Consider the following 21,338-nt stretch of genomic DNA (forward strand, 5'->3'; position numbering starts at 1 on the left):
ATGCGGTTGACTGACTGCTCTTATAATAATGAGAATAAAATAGAGAATATTACAAAATACATCTTTACATGGATAATCGAATAATCAATCTGTCTTTAAGAGATCAAGTATAATACGTCTTTAAGAGACCAAACATAATACGTCTTTAAGAGACCAAATTTACAGGGGCACATCTGATATTGTAGTGGGGGGTATCAAGTACTTATCTGAGATCTGTCATCCTCGAGTCCGGTGTCCAAAGGGTGATGGGTGAGGATGAAGGGTGATGGCCTCCAGGCATCGGGCTAGTGGCGTCAGATCGAAGATTGTCTTCCAGCCCCGCACAGCAATGTCAGATGTCCGATATCACCAGCCATCTCGGTTGGCGAATTCGTAAGCCCTCATTTGACAGCAAGGCATATTTACAGCACGATCCTCGAATGTGTATTCAAGAATACACATACACACAAAAAAAAACCTGCAACACAAGTCACACCTACTTAGTAATGCTAGAATAAATAACATACTAAATATTGCATTCAATGAATGATTTCTCAAGAAATCATCTAATGAATACAATACATACAGTTCACATCAAATATAAAATTGGAGGAATATTATAGGTTTTAATATTGTAGAATATGACTCTACCAATGAAATAACGAATAGGAAGATACTCCATTTAGTATCACTTCCTTTTACATTAGTATATTGTCATACATCTCAGATGTAAGACTACAAAATTGAGTTATAAAATATTTGAAAATGAAGAATTGTTAAATCAGGGGTTGTTACCTGCAATATCAAGGTTATTAAGATAAAGACAATACAACAATACTATAAAATATTCATTACTCACCCTTAAATGGGTTTTTGACTGTCACTAATCCATAGCCTACAATAATAATAAAGTGCAGCAGTCAACCGCTCTGAATGGAAATTAACTATGCCATCGATAATTTAATAAAAGGATTAGTGATTTCTAACTGATGGGATAAATGTTTCCCAATATTATAAATTTTAGTCTCCGAGAGAGAATAAAGAACTGTCTGGAAAAGACATTATTGAATCAAGTCAATGAATAATTGAGCTCAGAGAACATGTCTGTAATCTACAGAAGAAAAAAGCGGTCTCTTGTCCAGGTCTCCAAGTCGACCAAACCAGGCTCAAAAATAGGTATCAGGGCTGGTACTATTATGCATTAAAAAATACCAAATTACAAAGGACGTGGTGGGGACGACAATAATTTCCCACAATAAAACGAGAAAGGGATACAACAAACAAAGACAGAATACAGGAAAACTCCCTCGATCAGAGTAGACGACTCAGCAACAGAATGGACGTTCAACTGATTTTTCATGATGATTTTGCGTTTACAACAATTCTAAGTACTCTAGGAAAATGTTTGAAAACAATAGAGGAAATATCAGAATTTAATTACGTAATGTGCGGAATGACATCAGGAAACTACTCAGATACCGTGAGAAAATCACAATGTTAATCCAGCACTCTAATAAAATTTTATCTTGGGAAAGTTATAATTCCGAAAAAATAAATAAATTTTGGCACAGACTCCCCCCCTTTGAGTAAATTAAAACGCCAGAAAAATGTGCGAGATTTTTTTTTTTTTTGAGGGTTGAGAATTGATAAGGGTGAACGCTGATAGGGGTTGTGGGAAGAGCTGATAATACTGTGACACAGTATGAGTATAGAGGATGAGAAGTGGTAGACCGTGAGGCCTGCAGTCTCCAGCAGACAGCCACCACTCTTCCTTCTTATAGTGGCAACTGGTTTGGATGCAGAGGGGATCAGTGACATCACTGTGATCAGTCAAGGTCGATATCAACACAGTTCATTGTTTCCTATATAAACGAACAGGCTGAAGCTGAACAGTCATCAGAATAACAATCTTTCATAAGGGCAAGCTAACTACCTAACACTATACCTATTATAACAGGGCTGTACAAATAACTGATAACACTACCTAGTAAACAATAATGAGAAAAGGTATATCAATGACTATACGGATTATATCTCAACTTATGAAGTGAAAATAAGGGGTATAACATTAATATAACATAAACTAGTCTTGGCCACAAAATCAACTAATCTACTACCTAGGAATTTTTATCATTATTTTAAGTCAACTTTATCACATTACTATCATTTAAATGATCTGTTTGTTACTCAAGAGTGTGCGAGAAATAGCAGGATGAGTCCATCCAAATTGCTTTCAAGTTGCATTACTCTTATCAATCTTTAACTGTGATACATGTGCACGTCTTATGAATGTTTCTCCATCTAACGAGAATAAGTTCACAGATACAGGGGTTATTCATTCTTTCAAGAGATATGGGCCCATTCAATGGTAAGACAATTCAGCAGTGATCTTATCAATCGCTTTACTTATAGGATTTGCTTTCAGATACACTCTGTCACTAACTCTGAAAGGAGTAGAACTTCTGTGTGAGTCATATTTTTCCTTCACTCTGCTGTGCGATTTTAAGAGATTCTTATAAGCTGATTTCCATAACTTCCTTGTTTCATCACTAAATTTCTTGGGTAGAATATCGTCTATCATCCATATATTAGTTAGAGGATGAGTATGTGTGTGGTGAACAAGTAACTCATAGGGAGTATATTCACTACTCTCATGGTAAGCTGTGTTGAAACTTAGTGGGAGGAATTTGAGAGGTTCATCCCATTTAGTTTGGTCTTGGGCAGAGTAGGCAATTAGAGATGATTTCAAATTCCTGTGCACTCTCTCTATGATATTAGATTGAGGGTGATATGGGGTGCAGGTGACATGCAAAATACCCTTTTGAAAACAGAATTTGTTGAAAATATTGGACGTAAACTGAGGTCCATTATCCGAAACAATTATTTTGGGTACCCAAAGATAGTGAAAATTCTCTGAAGCTCGGTACACACAGTATTAGTGTTGGCTTTTCTTACTGGTATCAACCAACAGAATACAATACATACAGTTTACATTGAATATAAAATTAGAGGAATATTATAGGTTTCAATATTTTAGAATATGACTCTAAAACCCCAAAGTTAGTGAAAATTCTCTGAAGCTTGGTACACATGGTATTAGCGTTGGCTTCTCTAACTGGTATCAACCAACAGAATACAATACATACAGTTTCCATAAATATAAAATTAGAGGAATATTATAGGTTAAAATATTGCAGAATATGACACTACCAATGAAATAACAAATAGGAAGATACTCCATTTAGTATCACTTCCTTTTACATTAGTATATTGTCATACATCTCAGATGTAAAACTACGAAATTTAGTTATAAAATATTTGAAAATGAAGAATTGTTAAATCAGGGGTTGTTACCTGCAATATAAAAATTATTAAAAAAAAGACAATACAACAATACTATAAAATATTCATTACTCTCCCTTGGATGGGTTTTCGACTGTCACTAGTCCATAGCCTATAATAATAATAAAGTGCAGCAGTCAACCGCTGTGAATGGAAATTAACTATGCCATTGATAATTTAATAAAAGGATTAGCGATTTCTAACTGATGGGATAAATGATTCCCAATATTATAAATTTTAGTCTCCGTGAGAGAATAAAAAACTGTCCGGAAAAGACATCATTGAATCAGGTCAATAAATAATCAAGCTCAGAAAACATGTCTGTACTCTACAGAAGAAAAAAGCGGTCTCTTGTTCAGGTCTCCAAGTCGACCGAACCAGGCTCAAAAATAGGTATCAGAGCTGGTACTATTATGCATTAGAAAATACCAAATTACAAAGGACGTGGTGGGGACGACAATAATTTCCCTTGATAGGAAGAGAAAGGAATACAACTAACAAAGACAGAATACAGGAAGATTCCCTGAATCAGAGTAGACGACTCAGCAACAGAATGGACGTTCAACTGATTTTTTATGATGATTTTGTGTTTACAACAATTCTAAGTACTCTAGGAAAATAATTGAAAACAATAGAGGAAATATCAGAATTTAATTACGTAATGTGCGGAATGACATCAGGAAACTCCTCAGATACCGTGAGAAAATCACAACGTTAATCCAGCACTCTAATAAAATTTTATCTTGGAAAAGTTATAATTTGGAGAAAAGAATAAATTTTGGCACAGACTCCCCCCCTTTAAGTAAATTAAAACGCCAGAAAAATGTGTGAAATTTTTTTTTTTTTGAGGTTGAGAATTGATAAGGGTGAACGCTGATAGGGGTTGTGGGAAGAGTTGATAATATGGTGACAGTGACGCAGTATGAGTAAAGAGGATGATAAGTGGTAGCCCGTGAGGCCTGCAGTTTCCAGCAGACAGCCACCACTCTTCCCTCTCATAGTGGCAACCGGTTTGGATGCAGAGGGGATCAGTGACATCACAGTGATCAGTCAAGGTCGATATCAACACAGTTCATTGTTTCCTATATAAACGAACAGGCTGAAGCTGAACAGTCATCAGAATAACAATCTTTCATAAGGGCAAGCCCTATTTAACAGGGCCTATTATAACCTATTATAACCAGGGCCAATACCTATTATAACAGGGCTGTACACATTACTGATAAAACTACCTAGTATACAATAATGAGAAAAGGTATATAAATGACTATAAGGGTTATATCTTAACTTATGAAGTAAAAATAAGGGGTATAACATTAATATAACATAAATTAGTTGTGGCCACTAAATCAACTAATCTACTACCTAGGAATTTTTATCATTATTTTAAGTTGACTTTATCACATTACTATCATTCAAATGATCTGTTTGTTACTCAAGAGTGGGCGAGAAATAGCAGGATGAGTCCATCCAAATTGCTTTCAAGTTGCATTACTCTTATCAATCTTCAACTGTGATACATGCATGCGTCTTACAAATGTTTCTCCATCTAACGAGAATAAGTTCACAGATACAGGGGTTATTCATTCTTTCAAGAGATATGGGCCCATCCAATGGTAAGACAATTCAGCGGTGATCTTATCAATTGCTTTACTTATAGGATTCGCTTTCAGATACACTCTGTCACTAACTCTGAAAGGAGTAGAACTTCTGTTTGAGTCATATTTTTCCTTTACTCTGCTGTGCGATTTTAAGAGATTCTCATAAGCTGATTTCCATAACTTCCTTGTTTCATCACTAGATTTCTTGGGTAGAATATCATCTATCATCCATATATTAGTTGAAGGATGAGTATGTGTGTGGCGAAAAAGTAACTCATAGGGAGTATTTTCACTACTCTCATGGTAAGCTGTGTTGAAACTTAGTGGGAGGAATTTGAGAGGTTCATCCCATTTAGTTTGGTCTTGGGCAGAGTAGGCAATTAGAGATGATTTCAAATTCCTGTGCACTCTCTCTACGATATTAGATTGAGGGTGATATGGGGTGCAGGTGACATGCAAAATACCCTTTTGAAAACAGAATTTGTTGAAAATATTGGACGTAAACTGAGGTCAATTATCCGAAACAATTATTTTGGGTACCCCAAAGTTAGTGAAAATTCTCTGAAGCTTGGTACACATGGTATTAGCGTTGGCTTCTCTAACTGGTATCAACCAACAGAATACAATACATACAGTTTACATTAAATATAAAATTAGAGGAATATTATAGGTTAAAATATTGTAGAATATGACACTACCAATGAAATAACAAATAGGAAGATACTCCATTTAGTATCACTTCCTTTTTCATTAGTATATTGTCATACATCTCAGATGTAAAACTACAAAATTTAGTTATAAAATATTTGAAAATGAAGAATTGTTAAATCAGGGGTTGTTACCTGCAATATAGAAATTATTAAAAAAAAGACAATACAACAATACTATAAAATATTCATTACTCACCCTTGGATGGGTTTTCGACTGTCACTAGTCCATAGCCTATAATAATAATAAAGTGCAGCAGTCAACCGCTGTGAATGGAAATTAACTATGCCATTGATAATTTAATAAAAGGATTAGCGATTTCTAACTGATGGGATAAATGATTCCCAATATTATAAATTTTAGTCTCCGTGAGAGAATAAAAAACTGTCCGGAAAAGACATTATCGAATCAGGTCAATAAATAATTAAGCTCAGAAAACATGTCTGTACTCTACAGAAGAAAAAAGCGGTCTCTTGTTCAGGTCTCCAAGTTGACCGAACCAGGCTCAAAAATAGGTATCAGAGCTGGTACTATTATGCATTAGAAAATACCAAATTACAAAGGACGTGGTGGGGACGACAATAATTTGCCTTGATAGGAAGAGAAAGGAATACAACTAACAAAGACAGAATACAGGAAAATTCCCTCAATCAGAGTAGATGACTCAGCAACAGAATGGACGTTCAACTGATTTTTTTGATGATTTTGTGTTTACAACAATTCTAAGTACTCTAGGAAAATAATTGAAAACAATAGAGGAAATATCAGAATTTAAATACGTAATGTGCGGAATGACATCAGGAAACTCCTCAGATACCGTGAGAAAATCACAATGTTAATCCAGCACTCTAATAAAATTTTATCTTGGAAAAGTTATAATTTGGAGAAAAGAATAAATTTTGGCACAGACTCCCCCCCCTTTAAGTAAATTAAAATGCCGGAAAAATGTGTGAATTTTTTTTTTGAGGTTGAGAATTGATAAGGGTGAACGCTGATAGGGGTTGTGGGAAGAGTTGATAATATGGTGACAGTGACGCAGTATGAGTATAGAGGATGATAAGTGGTAGCCCGTGAGGCCTGCAGTTTCGAGCAGACAGCCACCACTCTTCCCTCTCATAGTGGCAACCGGTTTGGATGCAGAGGGGATCAGTGACATCACAGTGATCAGTCAAGGTCGATATCAACACAGTTCATTGTTTCCTATATAAACGAACAGGCTGAAGCTGAACAGTCATCAGAATAACAATCTTTCATAAGGGCAAGCCAACTACCTAACACTATACCTATTATAACAGGGCTGTACAAATAACTGATAAAACTACCTAGTATACAATAATGAGAAAAGGTATATAAATGACTATAAGGATTATATCTTAACTTATGAAGTAAGAATAAGGGGTATAACATTAATATAACATAAATTAGTTGTGGCCACAAAATCAACTAATCTACTACCTAGGAATTTTTATCATTATTTTAAGTCGACTTTATCACATTACTATCATTCAAATGATCTGTTTGTTACTCAAGAGTGGGCGAGAAATAGCAGGATGAGTCCATCCAAATTGCTTTCAAGTTGCATTACTCTTATCAATCTTCAACTGTGATACATGCACGCGTCTTACAAATGTTTCTCCATCTAACGAGAATAAGTTCACAGATACAGGGGTTATTCATTCTTTCAAGAGATATGGGCCCATCCAATGGTAAGACAATTCAGCGGTGATCTTATCAATTGCTTTACTTATAGGATTTGCTTTCAGATACACTCTGTCACCAACTCTGAAAGGAGTAGAACTTCTGTCTGAGTCATATTTTTCCTTCACTCTGCTGTGCGATTTTAAGAGATTCTCATAAGCTGATTTCCATAACTTCCTTGTCTCATCACTAGATTTCTTGGGTAGAATATCATCTATCATCCATATATTAGTTGAAGGATGAGTATGTGTGTGGCGAAAAAGTAACTCATAGGGAGTATTTTCACTACTCTCATGGTAAGCTGTGTTGAAACTTAGTGGCAGGAATTTGAGAGGTTCATCCCATTTAGTTTGGTCTTGGGCAGAGTAGGCAATTAGAGATTATTTCAAATTCCTGTGCACTCTCTCTACGATATTAGATTGAGGGTGATATGGTGTGCAGGTAACATGCAAAATACGCTTTTGAAAACAGAATTTGTTGAAAATATTGGATGTAAACTGAGGTCAATTATCCGAAACAATTATTTTGGGTACCCCAAAGTTAGTGAAAATTCTCTGAAGCTTGGTACACATGGTATTAGCGTTGGCTTCTCTAACTGGTATCAACCAACAGAATACAATACATACAGTTTACATTAAATATAAAATTAGAGGAATATTATAGGTTAAAATATTGTAGAATATGACACTACCAATGAAATAACAAATAGGAAGATACTCTATTCAGTATCACTTCCTTTTCCATTAGTATATTGTCATACATCTCAGATGTTAAACTACAAAATTTAGTTATAAAATATTTGAAAATGAAGAATTGTTAAATCAGGGGTTGTTACCTGCAATATAAAAATTATTAAAAAAAAGACAATACAACAATACTATAAAATATTCATTACTCACCCTTGGATGGGTTTTCGACTGTCACTAGTCCATAGCCTATAATAATAATAAAGTGCAGCATTCAACCGCTGTGAATGGAAATTAACTATGCCATTGATAATTTAATAAAAGGATTAGCGATTTCTAACTGATGGGATAAATGATTCCCAATATTATAAATTTTAGTCTCCGTGAGAGAATAAAAAACTGTCCGGAAAAGACATTATTGAATCAGGTCAATAAATAATTAAGCTCAGAAAACATGTCTGTACTCTACAGAAGAAAAAAGCGGTCTCTTGTTCAGGTCTCCAAGTCGACCGAACCAGGCTCAAAAATAGGTATCAGAGCTGATACTATTATGCATTAGAAAATACCAAATTACAAAGGACGTGGTGGGGACGACAATAATTCCCCTTGATAGAAAGAGAAAGGAATACAACTAACAAAGACAGAATACAGGAGAATTCCCTCGATCAGAGTAGATGACTCAGCAACAGAATGGACGTTCAACTGATTTTTTATGATGATTTTGTGTTTACAACAATTCTAAGTACTCTAGGAAAATAATTGAAAACAATAGAGGAAATATCAGAATTCAATTACGTAATGTGCAGAATGACATCAGGAAACTCCTCAGATACTGTGAGAAAATCACAACGTTAATCCAGCACTCTAATAAAATTTTATCTTGGAAAAGTTATAATTTGGAAAAAAGAATAAATTTCGGCACAGACTCCCCCCCTTTAAGTAAATTAAAACGCCAGAAAAATGTGTGAAATTTTTTTTTTTTTTGAGGTTGAGAATTGATAAGGGTGAACGCTGATAGGGGTTGTGGCGTAGGTTTATGGTGACAGTGACGCAGTATGAGTATAGAGGATGAGAAGTGGTAGCCAGTGAGGCCTGCAGTTTCCAGCAGACAGCCACCACTCTTCCCTCTCATAGTGGCAACCGGTTTGGATGCAGAGGGGATCAGTGACATCACAGTGATCAGTCAAGGTCGATATCAACACAGTTCATTGTTTCCTATATAAACGAACAGGCTGAAGCTGAACAGTCATCAGAATAACAATCTTTCATAAGGGCAAGCTAACTACCCAACACTATACCTATTATAACAGGGCTGTACAAATAACTGATAAAACTACCTAGTATACAATAATGAGAAAAGGTATATAAATGACTATAAGGATTATATCTTAACTTATGAAGTAAGAATAAGGGGTATAACATTAATATAACATAAATTAGTTGTGGCCACAAAATCAACTAATCTACTACCTAGGAATTTTTATCATTATTTTAAGTCGACTTTATCACATTACTATCATTCAAATGATCTGTTTGTTACTCAAGAGTGGGCGAGAAATAGCAGGATGAGTCCATCCAAATTGCTTTCAAGTTGCATTACTCTTATCAATCTTCAACTGTGATACATGCACGCGTCTTACAAATGTTTCTCCATCTAACGAGAATAAGTTCACAGATACAGGGGTTATTCATTCTTTCAATAGATATGGGCCCATCCAATGGTAAGACAATTCAGCGGTGATCTTATCAATTGCTTTACTTATAGGATTTGCTTTCAGATACACTCTGTCATCAACTCTGAAAGGAGTAGAACTTCTGTCTGAGTCATATTTTTCCTTCACTCTGCTGTGCGATTTTAAGAGATTCTCATAAGCTGATTTCCATAACTTCCTTGTTTCATCACTAGATTTCTTGGGTAGAATATCATCTATCATCCATATATTAGTTGAAGGATGAGTATGTGTGTGGCGAAAAAGTAACTCATAGGGAGTATTTTCACTACTCTCATGGTAAGCTGTGTTGAAACTTAGTGGGAGGAATTTGAGAGGTTCATCCCATTTAGTTTGGTCTTGGGCAGAGTAGGCAATTAGAGATTATTTCAAATTCCTGTGCACTCTCTCTACGATATTAGATTGAGGGTGATATGGTGTGCAGGTAACATGCAAAATACGCTTTTGAAAACAGAATTTGTTGAAAATATTGGATGTAAACTGAGGTCAATTATCCGAAACAATTATTTTGGGTACCCCAAAGTTAGTGAAAATTCTCTGAAGCTTGGTACACATGGTATTAGCGTTGGCTTCTCTAACTGGTATCAACCAACAGAATACAATACATACAGTTTACATTAAATATAAAATTAGAGGAATATTATAGGTTAAAATATTGTAGAATATGACACTACCAATGAAATAACAAATAGGAAGATACTCCATTCAGTATCACTTCCTTTTCCATTAGTATATTGTCATACATCTCAGATGTTAAACTACAAAATTTAGTTATAAAATATTTGAAAATGAAGAATTGTTAAATCAGGGGTTGTTACCTGCAATATAAAAATTATTAAAAAAAAGACAATACAACAATACTATAAAATATTCATTACTCACCCTTGGATGGGTTTTCGACTGTCACTAGTCCATAGCCTATAATAATAATAAAGTGCAGCAGTCAACCGCTGTAAATGGAAATTAACTATGCCATTGATAATTTAATAAAAGGATTAGCGATTTCTAACTGATGGGATAAATGATTCCCAATATTTTAAATTTTAGTCTCCGTGAGAGAATAAAAAACTGTCCGGAAAAGACATTATTGAATCAGGTCAATAAATAATTAAGCTCAGAAAACATGTCTGTACTCTACAGAAGAAAAAAGCGGTCTCTTGTTCAGGTCTCCAAGTCGACCGAACCAGGCTCAAAAATAGGTATCAGAGCTGATACTATTATGCATTAGAAAATACCAAATTACAAAGGACGTGGTGGGGACGACAATAATTCCCCTTGATAGAAAGAGAAAGGAATACAACTAACAAAGACAGAATACAGGAGAATTCCCTCGATCAGAGTAGATGATTCAGCAACAGAATGGACGTTCAACTGATTTTTTATGATGATTTTGTGTTTACAACAATTCTAAGTACTCTAGGAAAATAATTGAAAACAATAGAGGAAATATCAGAATTCAATTACGTAATGTGCAGAATGACATCAGGAAACTCCTCAGATACTGTGAGAAAATCACAACGTTAATCCAGCACTCTAATAAAATTTTATCTTGGAAAAGTTATAATTTGGAAAAAAGAATAAATTTCGGCACAGACTCCCCCCCTTTAAGTAAATTAAAACGCCAGAAAAATGTGTGAAATTTTTTTTTTTTTTTGAGGTTGAGAATTGATAAGGGTGAACGCTGATAGGGGTTGTGGGAAGAGTTGATAATATGGTGACAGTGACGCAGTATGAGTATAGAGGATGAGAAGTGGTAGCCAGTGAGGCCTGCAGTTTCCAGCAGACAGCCACCACTCTTCCCTCTCATAGTGGCAACCGGTTTGGATGCAGAGGGGATCAGTGACATCACAGTGATCAGTCAAGGTCGATATCAACACAGTTCATTGTTTCCAATATAAACGAACAGGCTGAAGCTGAACAGTCATCAGAATAACAATCTTTCATAAGGGCAAGCTAACTACCCAACACTATACCTATTATAACAGGGCTGTACAAATAACTGATAAAACTACCTAGTATACAATAATGAGAAAAGGTATATAAATGACTATAAGGATTATATCTTAACTTATGAAGTAAGAATAAGGGGTATAACATTAATATAACATAAATTAGTTGTGGCCACAAAATCAACTAATCTACTACCTAGGAATTTTTATCATTATTTTAAGTCGACTTTATCACATTACTATCATTCAAATGATCTGTTTGTTACTCAAGAGTGGGCGAGAAATAGCAGGATGAGTCCATCCAAATTGCTTTCAAGTTGCATTACTCTTATCAATCTTCAACTGTGATACATGCACGCGTCTTACAAATGTTTCTCCATCTAACGAGAATAAGTTCACAGATACAGGGGTTATTCATTCTTTCAAGAGATATGGGCCCATCCAATGGTAAGACAATTCAGCGGTGATCTTATCAATTGCTTTACTTATAGGATTTGCTTTCAGATACACTCTGTCATCAACTCTGAAAGGAGTAGAACTTCTGTCTGAGTCATATTTTTCCTTCACTCTGCTGTGCGATTTTAAGAGATTCTCATAAGCTGATTTCCATAACTTCCTTGTTTCATCACTAGATTTCTTGGGTAGAATATCATCTATCATCCATATATTAGTTGAAGGATGAGTATGTGTGTGGCGAAAAAGTAACTCATAGGGAGTATTTTCACTACTCTCATGGTAAGCTGTGTTGAAACTTAGTGGGAGGAATTTGAGAGGTTCATCCCATTTAGTTTGGTCTTGGGCAGAGTAGGCAATTAGAGATTATTTCAAATTCCTGTGCACTCTCTCTACGATATTAGATTGAGGGTGATATGGTGTGCAGGTAACATGCAAAATACGCTTTTGAAAACAGAATTTGTTGAAAATATTGGATGTAAACTGAGGTCAATTATCCGAAACAATTATTTTGGGTACCCCAAAGTTAGTGAAAATTCTCTGAAGCTTGGTACACATGGTATTAGCGTTGGCTTCTCTAACTGGTATCAACCAACAGAATACAATACATACAGTTTACATTAAATATAAAATTAGAGGAATATTATAGGTTAAAATATTGTAGAATATGACACTACCAATGAAATAACAAATAGGAAGATACTCCATTCAGTATCACTTCCTTTTCCATTAGTATATTGTCATACATCTCAGATGTTAAACTACAAAATTTAGTTATAAAATATTTGAAAATGAAGAATTGTTAAATCAGGGGTTGTTACCTGCAATATAAAAATTATTAAAAAAAAGACAATACAACAATACTATAAAATATTCATTACTCACCCTTGGATGGGTTTTCGACTGTCACTAGTCCATAGCCTATAATAATAATAAAGTGCAGCAGTCAACCGCTGTAAATGGAAATTAACTATGCCATTGATAATTTAATAAAAGGATTAGCGATTTCTAACTGATGGGATAAATGATTCCCAATATTTTAAATTTTAGTCTCCGTGAGAGAATAAAAAACTGTCCGGAAAAGACATTATTGAATCAGGTCAATAAATAATTAAGCTCAGAAAACATGTCTGTACTCTACAGAAGAAAAAAGCGGTCTCTTGTTCAGGTCTCCAAGTCGACCGAACCAGGCTCAAAAATAGGTATCAGAGCTGATACTATTATGCATTAGAAAATACCAAATTACAAAGGACGTGGTGGGGACGACAATAATTCCCTTGATAGAAAGAGAAAGGAATACAACTAACAAAGACAGAATACAGGAGAATTCCCTCGATCAGAGTAGATGATTCAGCAACAGAATGGACGTTCAACTGATTTTTTATGATGATTTTGTGTTTACAACAATTCTAAGTACTCTAGGAAAATAATTGAAAACAATAGAGGAAATATCAGAATTCAATTACGTAATGTGCAGAATGACATCAGGAAACTCCTCAGATACTGTGAGAAAATCACAACGTTAATCCAGCACTCTAATAAAATTTTATCTTGGAAAAGTTATAATTTGGAAAAAAGAATAAATTTCGGCACAGACTCCCCCCCTTTAAGTAAATTAAAACGCCAGAAAAATGTGTGAAATTTTTTTTTTTTTTGAGGTTGAGAATTGATAAGGGTGAACGCTGATAGGGGTTGTGGGAAGAGTTGATAATATGGTGACAGTGACGCAGTATGAGTATAGAGGATGAGAAGTGGTAGCCAGTGAGGCCTGCAGTTTCCAGCAGACAGCCACCACTCTTCCCTCTCATAGTGGCAACCGGTTTGGATGCAGAGGGGATCAGTGACATCACAGTGATCAGTCAAGGTCGATATCAACACAGTTCATTGTTTCCAATATAAACGAACAGGCTGAAGCTGAACAGTCATCAGAATAACAATCTTTCATAAGGGCAAGCTAACTACCCAACACTATACCTATTATAACAGGGCTGTACAAATAACTGATAAAACTACCTAGTATACAATAATGAGAAAAGGTATATAAATGACTATAAGGATTATATCTTAACTTATGAAGTAAGAATAAGGGGTATAACATTAATATAACATAAATTAGTTGTGGCCACAAAATCAACTAATCTACTACCTAGGAATTTTTATCATTATTTTAAGTCGACTTTATCACATTACTATCATTCAAATGATCTGTTTGTTACTCAAGAGTGGGCGAGAAATAGCAGGATGAGTCCATCCAAATTGCTTTCAAGTTGCATTACTCTTATCAATCTTCAACTGTGATACATGCACGCGTCTTACAAATGTTTCTCCATCTAACGAGAATAAGTTCACAGATACAGGGGTTATTGATTCTTTCAAGAGATATGGGCCCATCCAATGGTAAGACAATTCAGCGGTGATCTTATCAATTGCTTTACTTATAGGATTTGCTTTCAGATACACTCTGTCATCAACTCTGAAAGGAGTAGAACTTCTGTCTGAGTCATATTTTTCCTTCACTCTGCTGTGCGATTTTAAGAGATTCTCATAAGCTGATTTCCATAACTTCCTTGTTTCATCACTAGATTTCTTGGGTAGAATATCATCTATCATCCATATATTAGTTGAAGGATGAGTATGTGTGTGGCGAAAAAGTAACTCATAGGGAGTATTTTCACTACTCTCATGGTAAGCTGTGTTGAAACTTAGTGGGAGGAATTTGAGAGGTTCATCCCATTTAGTTTGGTCTTGGGCAGAGTAGGCAATTAGAGATTATTTCAAATTCCTGTGCACTCTCTCTACGATATTAGATTGAGGGTGATATGGTGTGCAGGTAACATGCAAAATACGCTTTTGAAAACAGAATTTGTTGAAAATATTGGATGTAAACTGAGGTCAATTATCCGAAACAATTATTTTGGGTACCCCAAAGTTAGTGAAAATTCTCTGAAGCTTGGTACACATGGTATTAGCGTTGGCTTCTCTAACTGGTATCAACCAACAGAATACAATACATACAGTTTACATTAAATATAAAATTAGAGGAATATTATAGGTTAAAATATTGTAGAATATGACACTACCAATGAAATAACAAATAGGAAGATACTCCATTCAGTATCACTTCCTTTTCCATTAGTATATTGTCATACATCGCAGATGTTAAACTACAAAATTTAGTTATAAAATATTTGAAAATGAAGAATTGTTAAATCAGGGGTTGTTACCTGCAATATAAAAATTATTAAAAAAAAGACAATACAACAATACTATAAAATATTCATTACTCACCCTTGGATGGGTTTTCGACTGTCACTAGTCCATAGCCTATAATAATAATAAAGTGCAGCAGTCAACCGCTGTAAATGGAAATTAACTATGCCATTGATAATTTAATAAAAGGATTAGCGATTTCTAACTGATGGGATAAATGATTCCCAATATTTTAAATTTTAGTCTCTGTGAGAGAATAAAAAACTGTCCGGAAAAGACATTATTGAATCAGGTCAATAAATAATTAAGCTCAGAAAACATGTCTGTACTCTACAGAAGAAAAAAGCGGTCTCTTGTTCAGGTCTCCAAGTCGACCGAACCAGGCTCAAAAATAGGTATCAGAGCTGATACTATTATGCATTAGAAAATACCAAATTACAAAGGACGTGGTGGGGACGACAATAATTCCCCTTGATAGAAAGAGAAAGGAATACAACTAACAAAGACAGAATACAGGAGAATTCCCTCGATCAGAGTAGATGACTCAGCAACAGAATGGACGTTCAACTGATTTTTTATGATGATTTTGTGTTTACAACAATTCTAAGTACTCTAGGAAAATAATTGAAAACAATAGAGATAATATCAGAATTCAATTACGTAATGTGCAGAATGACATCAGGAAACTCCTCAGATACTGTGAGAAAATCACAACGTTAATCCAGCACTCTAATAAAATTTTATCTTGGAAAAGTTATAATTTGGAAAAAAGAATAAATTTCGGCACAGACTCCCCCCCTTTAAGTAAATTAAAACGCCAGAAAAATGTGTGAAATTTTTTTTTTTTTGAGGTTGAGAATTGATAAGGGTGAACGCTGATAGGGGTTGTGGGAAGAGTTGATAATATGGTGACAGTGACGCAGTATGAGTATAGAGGATGAGAAGTGGTAGCCAGTGAGGCCTGCAGTTTCCAGCAGACAGCCACCACTCTTCCCTCTCATAGTGGCAACCGGTTTGGATGCAGAGGGGATCAGTGACATCACAGTGATCAGTCAAGGTCGATATCAACACAGTTCATTGTTTCCAATATAAACGAACAGGCTGAAGCTGAACAGTCATCAGAATAACAATCTTTCATAAGGGCAAGCTAACTACCCAACACTATACCTATTATAACAGGGCTGTACAAATAACTGATAAAACTACCTAGTATACAATAATGAGAAAAGGTATATAAATGACTATAAGGATTATATCTTAACTTATGAAGTAAGAATAAGGGGTATAACATTAATATAACATAAATTAGTTGTGGCCACAAAATCAACTAATCTACTACCTAGGAATTTTTATCATTATTTTAAGTCGACTTTATCACATTACTATCATTCAAATGATCTGTTTGTTACTCAAGAGTGGGCGAGAAATAGCAGGATGAGTCCATCCAAATTGCTTTCAAGTTGCATTACTCTTATCAATCTTCAACTGTGATACATGCACGCGTCTTACAAATGTTTCTCCATCTAACGAGAATAAGTTCACAGATACAGGGGTTATTCATTCTTTCAAGAGATATGGGCCCATCCAATGGTAAGACAATTCAGCGGTGATCTTATCAATTGCTTTACTTATAGGATTTGCTTTCAGATACACTCTGTCATCAACTCTGAAAGGAGTAGAACTTCTGTCTGAGTCATATTTTTCCTTCACTCTGCTGTGCGATTTTAAGAGATTCTCATAAGCTGATTTCCATAACTTCCTTGTTTCATCACTAGATTTCTTGGGTAGAATATCATCTATCATCCATATATTAGTTGAAGGATGAGTATGTGTGTGGCGAAAAAGTAACTCATAGGGAGTATTTTTACTACTCTCATGGTAAGCTGTGTTGAAACTTAGTGGGAGGAATTTGAGAGGTTCATCCCATTTAGTTTGGTCTTGGGCAGAGTAGGCAATTAGAGATTATTTCAAATTCCTGTGCACTCTCTCTACGATATTAGATTGAGGGTGATATGGTGTGCAGGTAACATGCAAAATACGCTTTTGAAAACAGAATTTGTTGAAAATATTGGATGTAAACTGAGGTCAATTATCCGAAACAATTATTTTGGGTACCCCAAAGTTAGTGAAAATTCTCTGAAGCTTGGTACACATGGTATTAGCGTTGGCTTCTCTAACTGGTATCAACCAACAGAATACAATACATACAGTTTACATTAAATATAAAATTAGAGGAATATTATAGGTTAAAATATTGTAGAATATGACACTACCAATGAAATAACAAATAGGAAGATACTCCATTCAGTATCACTTCCTTTTCCATTAGTATATTGTCATACATCTCAGATGTTAAACTACAAAATTTAGTTATAAAATATTTGAAAATGAAGAATTGTTAAATCAGGGGTTGTTACCTGCAATATAAAAATTATTAAAAAAAAGACAATACAACAATACTATAAAATATTCATTACTCACCCTTGGATGGGTTTTCGACTGTCACTAGTCCATAGCCTATAATAATAATAAAGTGCAGCAGTCAACCGCTGTGAATGGAAATTAACTATGCCATTGATAATTTAATAAAAGGATTAGCGATTTCTAACTGATGGGATAAATGATTCCCAATATTATAAATTTTAGTCTCCGTGAGAGAATAAAAAACTGTCCGGAAAAGACATTATTGAATCAGGTCAATGAATAATTAAGCTCAGAAAACATGTCTGTACTCTACAGAAGAAAAAAGCGGTCTCTTGTTCAGGTCTCCAAGTCGACCGAACCAGGCTCAAAAATAGGTATCAGAGCTGGTACTATTATGCATTAGAAAAAACCAAATTACAAAGGACGTGGTGGGGACGACAATAATTTCCCTTGATAGAAAGAGAAAGGAATACAACTAACAAAGACAGAATACAGGAGAATTCCCTCGATCAGAGTAGACGACTCAGCAACAGAATGGACGTTCAACTGATTTTTTATGATGATTTTGTGTTTACAACAATTCTAAGTACTCTAGGAAAATAATTGAAAACAATAGAGGAAATATCAGAATTTAATTACGTAATGTGCAGAATGACATCAGGAAACTCCTCAGATACTGTGAGAAAATTACAACGTTAATCCAGCACTCTAATAAAATTTTATCTTGGAAAAGCTATAATTCCAAAAAAATAAATTAATTTTGGCACAGACTCCCCCCCTTTAAGTAAATTAATACACCAGAAAAATGTGCGAAATTTTTTTTTCCTTTGAGGGTTGAGAATTGATAAGGGTGAACGCTGATAGGAGTTGTGGGAAGAGCTGATAATATGGTGATGCAGTATGAGTATAGAGGATGAGAAGTGGTAGCCCGTGAGGCCTGCAGTTTCCAGCAGACAGCCACCACTCTTCCCTCTCATAGTGGCAACCGGTTTGGATGCAGAGGGGATCAGTGACATCACAGTGATCAGTCAAGGTCGATATCAACACAGTTCATTGTTTCCAATATAAACGAACAGGCTGAAGCTGAATAGTCATCAGAATAACAATCTTTCATAAGGGCAAGCTAACTACCTAACACTATACCTATTATAACAGGGCTGTACAAATAACTGATAACACTACCTAGTATACAATAATGAGAAAAGGTATATAAATGACTATAAGGATTATATCTTAACTTATGAAGTAAAAATAAGGGGTATAACATGAATATAACATAAACTAGTCGTGGCCACAAAATCAACTAATCTACTACCTAGGAATTTTTATCATTATTTTAAGTCGACTTAATCATATTATTATCATTCAAATGATATGTTTGTTACTTAAGAGTGGGCAAGAAATAGCAGGATGAGTCCATCCAAATTGCTTTCAAGTTGCATTACTCTTATCAATCTTTAACTGTGATACATGCGCGCGTCTTATGAATGTTTCTCCATCTAATGAGAATAAGTTCACAGATACAGGGGTTATCCATTCTTCCAAGAGATATGGGCCCATCCAACGGTAAGATAATTCAGCGGTGATCTTATCAATCGCTTTACTTATAGGATTTGCTTTCAGATACACTCTGTCACCAACTTTGAAAGGAAAAGAACTTCTGTGCGAGTCATATTTTTCCTTCACTCTGCTGTGCTATTTTAAGAGATTCTCATAAGCTGATTTCCATAACTTCCTTGTTTCATCACTAAATTTCTTGGGTAGAATATCATCCATCATCCATATATTAGTTGAAGGATGAGTAGGTTGTGGTGAAAAAGTAACTCATAGGGAGTATATTCACTACTCTCATGGTAAGCTGTGTTGAAAGTTAGTGGGAGGAATTTGAGAGGTTCATCCCATTTAGTTTGGTCTTGGGCAGAGTAGGCAATTAGAGATGATCTCAAATTCCTGTGCACTCTCTCTACGATATTAGATTGAGGGTGATATGGGGTGCAGGTGACATGCAAAATACCCCTTTTGAAAACAGAATTTGTTGAAAATATTGGATGTAAACTGAGGTCCATTATCCGAAACAATTATTTTGGGTACCCCAAAGTTAGTGAAAATTCTCTGAAGCTCGGTACACATGGTATTAGCGTTGGCTTCTCTAACTGGTATCAACCAACAGAATACAATACATACAGTATACATTAAATATAAAATTAGAGGAATATTATAGGTTTTAATATTGTAGAATATGACTCTACCAATGAAATAACAAATAGGAAAATACTCCATTTAGTATCACTTCCTTTTACATTAGTATATTGTCATACATCTCAGATGTAAGACTACAAAATTGAGTTATGAAATATTTGAAAACGAAGAATTGTTAAATCAGGGATTGTTACCTGCAATATAAAAATTATTTAAATAAAGACAATACAACAATACTATAAAATATTCATTACTCACCCTTAAATGGGTTTTCGACTGTCACTAATCCATAGCCTACAATAATAATAAAGTGCAGCAGTCAACCGCTCTGAATGGAAATTAACTATGCCATCGATAATTTAATAAAAGGATTAGCGATTTCTAACTGATGGGATGAATGTTCCCCAATATTATAAATTTTAGTCTCCGAGAGAGAATAAAAAACTGTCCGGGAAAGACATTATTGAATCAGGTCAATGAATAATTAAGCTCAGAAAAAATGTCTGTACTCTACAGAAGATAAAAGCGGTCTCTTGTTCAGGTCTCCAAGTCGACCGAACCAGGCTCAAAAATAGGTATCAGGGCTGATACTATTATGCATTAAAAAATACCAAATTACAAAGGACGTGGTGGGGACGACAATAATTTCCCTTAATAGAACGAGAAAGGAATACAACTAACAAAGACAAAATACAGGAAAATTCCCTCGATCAGAGTAGATGACTCAGCAACAGAATGGACGTTCAACTGATTTTTTATGATGATTTTGTGTTTACAAGAATTCTAAGTACTCTAGGAAAACGTTTGAAAACAAAAGAGGAAATATCAGAATTTAATTACGTAATGTGCGGAATGACATCAGGAAACTACTCAGATACCGTGAGAAAATCACAATGTTAATCCAGCACTCTAATAAAATTTTGTCTTGGAAAAGTTATAATTCCTAAAAAATAAATAAATTTTGGCACAGGGTGTGAGGGGACGGGGTGGTGGTGGTTTCATACCTCTCAGTTCAATTGTTATCAACACTATTGATTGAAGTTTTCTGGTGGCCCTCAATACTACTATTACTACTGATTTTCTCCCTTGGCTAACAAGCTGGGTGGAGGGGAGGGGGGCGCTGGCATAGCTCAGTTCAATTGTCATTGGAACTATGGATTCAATTGCTCTGGTGGCCTACTACTTTTACTACCCCATTGAGGTAGGCATGTAAAACTGTCACAAGACAAACTTGCTATATTGATTTTCCTCTAGAACAAAAACCGCCAGTTCAGTTGTTCCACCAGTTCAGTTTTTAAGTGTCAGTGTTTAGTACATTGTTCAGACACTATATTACAGGTGAACACTTACTGTAAGTAT

This window comes from Nilaparvata lugens, chromosome X (genome assembly GCF_014356525.2).
Source record: "Nilaparvata lugens isolate BPH chromosome X, ASM1435652v1, whole genome shotgun sequence".
NCBI lineage: Eukaryota > Metazoa > Arthropoda > Insecta > Hemiptera > Delphacidae > Nilaparvata > Nilaparvata lugens.